Here is a 6,000-nt window from a genome sequence, read left to right on the forward strand (position 1 = left end):
GGACGTGATGTCTGTTCTATTTGAAGAGAACTGGTTTATATAGCATTATGTTAATGGGGTGATGGATACCATGGCAACTGTGTGGCCAGTTCTGAATAATTATATTGTTATGATATTAATAGACAGTGTCCGGTGTGTGTGTTCCCGACTTCTAATCATGAAAAATTTAATTTGGAGGAGGAGGATCGGCGACGAGATGGAGTGGGCCTTCACCCCGCCACACGGGGGTTTAGCCTCCCCCTGATTATTATGGGCTGTTCCTCTCCTGAGAGGCGCTGTCCTGGTTCAGCTGGGTTCACGCTGTGTGACCCCGGCTGTCCTCTGGGTGACCAGAGCACCACTGTGAGGCAGGCAGCGAAGCAGGCAGTGAACCAGGCAGTGAAGCAGGCAGTGAACCAGGCAGCAAAGCAGGCAGCGAAGCAGGCAGTGAAGCAGGCAGCGAAGCAGGCAGCGAAGCAGGCAGTGGAACCAGGCCGAGCAGGAGGTGTTGTCGGGCTCCTGGTGATACGATGGTGGAGTGTGAGGAGCTCTGCTTGGTGACAACTACCAGTCTCCCTGCTATGCCCGTACATGGGCGCGGGCGAGCTACCCTGGGGGGTTGTGTTTAGGTTAGCGGCAGAACATGGCACACTGGTCAGTGCATAAATCATCAGCTACCGTAAACATGTCGCAGCGTTGAGATTAGCGACAGGACAGCCCTCCACTACAGCTCCTGCTACTATACTCTAGTTTCCATCGCACTGTGGTTTTGTTAGAGTACCTACGTTAGCCTTAGGCTGCGTTAGCATGTTAGCGTTATGCTAGGTTAGCATAACTTCTGCTGCTGCCAGGCATGATCACATTGTGGTGAAGGAATCGGGAACACACAGGACACGCATAATTAAACTTATCTGTAAAGCTTCTAAAATAATGCACTTGGATATCCAAGGAACACACAGTCCGTGGAGCTAACTGACTGAATTTGTAGTGACGACTGAATGAATCCATCTTTAAGATCCTTTTTACCGAGTACATCAGACTCTGTGTACAGGATGGATATGTTTAATACTTGAAAAGACACTGTGTCTTTTCTGCCTAGCATCACATCCAGGCCTATGTCATGAGACCGAGGGTTCAGAAAAGCCTCAGAGCTCTGTGGTAACAGCGTCTGAGCTACGATCTGGTTAGCACCCCTGGCTACAGAACAGCAGTTTGGCTAATGGGTTGAGGAGGCCGACCAGGCGCTGGGACTGGGCTCAGGATCAGAGTGTTGTGGACGTTGGCAGGTCAGTGTTTGTTGAGGTCAGGTGACCCTTCTCACCAACGTCCACTGGCCTGTGGTTCTGATCCGTCCCCAGAGTGTGTACACCGAGCAATAAGTCCTGATGCATTATTATATGAACCTGGATTTGTGGTGGCAGGGTCCCTACTTATAATAAATTGATATTATATTTTACAGCAGCGATAAGGCTGTACAGTTGCTGTTTTTTATTTTCTATGTGTATTGCACAGTTCTTTGAATCAATAGGAAATGTTGATGTAATGATTAGATAGCTAGGAGGAGGAGGAGTTGACTGGAACCTATTTTGTATTTTATTTTTATTCGGCACTGATCGATTCAGGACCAGAACGAGAAGCAACTGCACATACTGTACATCAGTCTGAGAGCGGTTCTCCAGGTCCGAGAGCGGTTCTCCATGTCTGAGAACGGTTCTCCATGTCTGAGAACGGTTCTCCAGGTCCAAGAGCGGTTCTCCAGGTCCGAGAACGGTTCTCCAGGTCTGAGAACGGTTCTCCAGGTCTGAGAACGGTTCTCCAGGTCTGAGAGCGGTTCTCCAGGTCTGTGAACGGTTCTCCAGGTCCGAGAGCGGTTCTCCACGTCTGAGAAAGGTGCTCACGGTATGGCAGCCAATTGTTTCCTGGCCTGTAATTGACTTGAATCTGGAACATTTTGAGTTTGGATTCCAGACGTTTATAATAGTTTATGATTGATTTAAGAATGAGTCGCTGGAAGGCAAAGTGGAGATGTAGACGAGAAGACCAAACAGACCATGGATTCAGACCTGAATCCTGATCCATGTGAGAGGCTGTGCTGCCTGTGCTGGAGTCAGTCTCCATCGGGAACCCAGGCTTCTACACCTTTGAACCATGCCTCATGTATTTATTTTGTATTTTATTTCATCAATCTAAACCTGTGATTTGGCAGCATTTTCCCAACGAGGAATCATTATCATTTGCAATAGATCTAGGCCTGAGAGAACTTGGAATCTTGAAAAGTGTTCTCCTAAATTATAACTTTATTTATAGGTATATAGATAAATAATAATAATCAGGTTATAATTATAATTGAAGCTTATCAAAAAGGCTTAAACGTGTTAATAAATATGTATGATCCATGCTTTGTCGTTCATTGTGTTTTTGATCACTTTCTCCTTCACCAACGCTGAGCTTCTGAAACTGCTTCCTGATGGTCCGGTTGTAAATATTTTATCAGAAGAAACTACCGCTTTACGCTGGTTGGATATTGACCGTTCTTCACTTATTTTTTTATTCTTACCTCGACAGCTGAAGGATGTCAAGATGTAATGTTGCACTAAAAGGTTTCCCCTAGAAACATGAAATCAAAATACGGGAAATGCCGTGGGGCCCTTGGTTTGGTGATGTTCATGCAATAGTCTAATAAAGCACGCCAAGTCTATCCTCCATAAGCGCTGGACTGAAACAGGTGCCACTTGGTCATAGCGTGTTGAAAGCACATTGCTTCATCTAATGTAGTGCAATAAAACCACATTCAGGGTGACGCTGCGTGTCGGCTTTATATTGAGTTTAGGAATGTTGTCTGTTGTGAGCGTTATCTAAAGGTAAACAAGGTGTGTTTCGTGGGTGCCCACTAGGTGGCGCTGTGGAACCAGATTCGTGCTTCCACAGCAGCCGCACATAAGGGTGTTTATTTTATTACAGCTGGAGAACAAGACGGGCGGGGTCTGACCGCATAGAAACCAGAACCATTGAACTTCTGAAAGTATACTTAGAATAATATCGTTTGATTTTTTTATATAGTAGTACTAATCGTCAACTTTTAATAATATACTTTAGACATCACTTTATATATAAGTAATAAATGTACTCCACTTATAATAATATACTTTTCAACATGACTTTATATACTTTTACTAATAGTAGGCCTACTCCACTTATAATAATGTACTTTTCAACACAACTTTTTAAACTTGTACCAATGGTACTCCACTTATATATTGTACTTTTCAACATGACTTAATATACTAGTAGGCCTACTAAAAGTACTCCAACTATACTAATATATTTTTCAACATGACTTAATATACTTGTACTTATGGTACTACACCTATAATAATATACTTTTAGCATTACTTTATGTCCTAGTTCTTTCTTAGGACTTAGTTGTAGTTTATTTTAGTACTTAGTTCTAGTACTTGGTACTAACACTCTTGCTGTAGGTCTATTTCTAGTATGTATTTAGTTCTAGTTCTAACACTTAGTTCTAGTACGTAGTTCTACTTCTAGTTCCCGTTATAGTCCACCTGACGGAGGTGAGCTCGGCACTCCACAGGAACCCGACGGAGGAGGAAGGCTCCGTCCACGTCTGACCGGGGTGGTTTGTTTCGTGTGTCTGTGAAAGGAGGCTTCACTGAGGCCCTCTGTTCAGAGGAATGAAGCGTCGGTCCCTCCACCCCCACAGTCAACATGAAGGGTGGAGACGTGGTGGAGACAGAGGGTGGAGGCGTGGTAACGTGTGTATGAGTCACAGAGGGTGGGGTTTGGGGTTATCGGTATTTGATTGATTTTTTTAATCGGTTACTCATTAAACACAAAGCTTAATCTCCTTCTCCTCAAAGGGCTGGGCGAGAGAGAGAGAGAGAGAGAGAGAGAGAGAGAGAGAGAGAGAGAGAGAGAGAGAGAGAGAGGTACAGAGAGAGAGAGGTACAGAGAGAGAGAGGTAGAGAGAGAGAGAGGTAGAGAGAGAGAGAGGTAGAGAGAGAGAGAGAGAGAGAGAGAGAGAGAGAGAGAGAGAGAGAGAGAGAGAGAGAGAGAGAGAGAGAGAGAGAGAGAGAGAGAGAGAGAGAGAGAGAGAGAGAGAGAGAGAGAGAGAGAGAGAGAGAGAGAGAGAGAGAGAGAGAGACTCTTTAGTGTGGGTGCAAACGAAGGACCAACACTGTGGGCGTCTCTGAGTTTCTGTGTTTTCAGTAACATACTGTTGTTGTATTGTTATATCATATATATTCGGTACCAGCAATACAGTGATTCACTTTAGTTTATCACTGTGACACTATACTATGATCCTACACCCTATACTATAAAGCTGTTCTATCATGCTATACTATCATGCTATACTATCATTCTATATTGCCATGATGCTATGCTAACCTATGCTGCCACCCGGCTATGCTAGGAAACTATGCTAGCCTGTTTGTGGTGCTAGGGTTGCTACGGTATCAGGACTAATGGAGACAATAATGACCGTCTAATGTTAGCGTAGTTAGCGTTACTATATTAGGACACGTGGGAAAGCTGGACACACACACACCCCCACACACACACACACACACACCCACACAAACAGACACACACACCCCTCATTAGCTATACCATTAGAGGGACCAGCTGGAGGCGGGGGCGTAGCAGCTGACGGTGAGCCATGCCGTGGGGAGGGTGGGGGGGGGGGGAGGGTGGGGGGAGGGGGGTATCCTGGGCAGATTAGTGAGGACCTTGTGGTCCTCATATGACACACGGCAAACACGGCATCGCCGTGACAACCATCCTTCGAGAGGACTCCACATCACGCTGTGTCTGTGTGTAGGAATGCAGGGGAAGGGTGGTGTAGGGTGTAGGGTGGTGTAGGGGGTAGGGTGTAGGGTGGTGTAGGGTGTAGGGTGGTGTAGGGTGTAGGGTGGTGTAGGGTGTAGGGTGGTGTAGGGTGTAGGGTGGTGTAGGGTTTAGGGTGGTGTAGGGTGTAGGGTGGTGTAGGGTGTAGGGTGGTGTAGGGGGTAGGGTGTAGGGTGGTGTAGGGTGTAGGGTGGTGTAGGGTGTAGGGTGGTGTAGGGTGGTGTAGGGTGTAGGGTGGTGTAGGGTGTAGGGTGGTGTAGGGTGGTGTAGGGGGTAGGGTGTAGGGTGGTGTAGGGTGTAGGGTGGTGTAGGGTGTAGGGTGGTGTAGGGTGGTGTAGGGTGTAGGGTGTAGGGTGGTGTAGGGGGTAGGGTGTAGGGTGGTGTAGGGTGTAGGGTGGTGTAGGGTGTAGGGTGGTGTAGGGTGTAGGGTGGTGTAGGGTGTAGGGTGGTGTAGGGGGTAGGGTGGTGTAGGGTGTAGGGTGGTGTAGGGTGTAGGGTGGTGTAGGGTGTAGGGTGGTGTAGGGGGTAGGGTGTAGGGTGGTGTAGGGTGTAGGGTGGTGTAGGGTGGTGTAGGGTGTAGGGTGGTGTAGGGTGTAGGGTGGTGTAGGGTGTAGGGTGTAGGGTGGTGTAGGGTGTAGGGTGGTGTAGGGTGGTGTAGGGTGTAGGGTGGTGTAGGGTGGTGTAGGGTGGTGTAGGGGGTAGGATGTAGGGGTTAGGCGGTAGGATGTAGGGGTTAGGGTGGTGTTGGGTGTAGGATTTCGGGTGGTGTAGGATGAAGGGTGGTGTAGGTTATAGGGTGGTGTAGGGGGGTAGGGTGGAGTAGGAGGTAGGTTGGTGTAGGGTTTAGGGTTTAGTGGGCTGCATGATGTAGCGTGGTGTAGGTTGCAGGGTGGTGTTGGATGCAGGGTGGTGTAGGTTGCAGGGTGGTGTTGGATGCAGTGGGGGGTGGGATGGTTTCGTGGGCTGTAGGTTGCAGGGTGGTGTAGGTTGCAGGGTGGTGTAGGTTGCAGGGTGGTGTAGAGACGTAGCTGCTCTCAGCCTAATGAGCTCTCATGAGGAGCCAACAAGAGGACCCAAACGACCTTTGAATAACTAAAGCCAAGTTCACTAGTGAAGGGCAGCCAATCGCGGTTCATGGCTGGTTAGTTAAAGTGC

The 6,000-nt window shown here is 47.7% G+C and overlaps 1 long non-coding RNA gene across 1 annotated transcript; it reads left to right on the forward strand.

Annotated features, from left to right (window-relative positions):
• Positions 1-435: 435 nt before the first annotated feature.
• On the forward strand, positions 436-2,377 carry LOC132457443 (uncharacterized). Its single transcript, XR_009525638.1, has 2 exons — positions 436-1,658; positions 1,759-2,377. It is a non-coding gene; the product is annotated as an uncharacterized LOC132457443 (long non-coding RNA).
• Positions 2,378-6,000: the final 3,623 nt, after the last annotated feature.

This window comes from Gadus macrocephalus, chromosome 5 (assembly GCF_031168955.1).
Source record: "Gadus macrocephalus chromosome 5, ASM3116895v1".
NCBI classification, from domain to species: domain Eukaryota; kingdom Metazoa; phylum Chordata; class Actinopteri; order Gadiformes; family Gadidae; genus Gadus; species Gadus macrocephalus.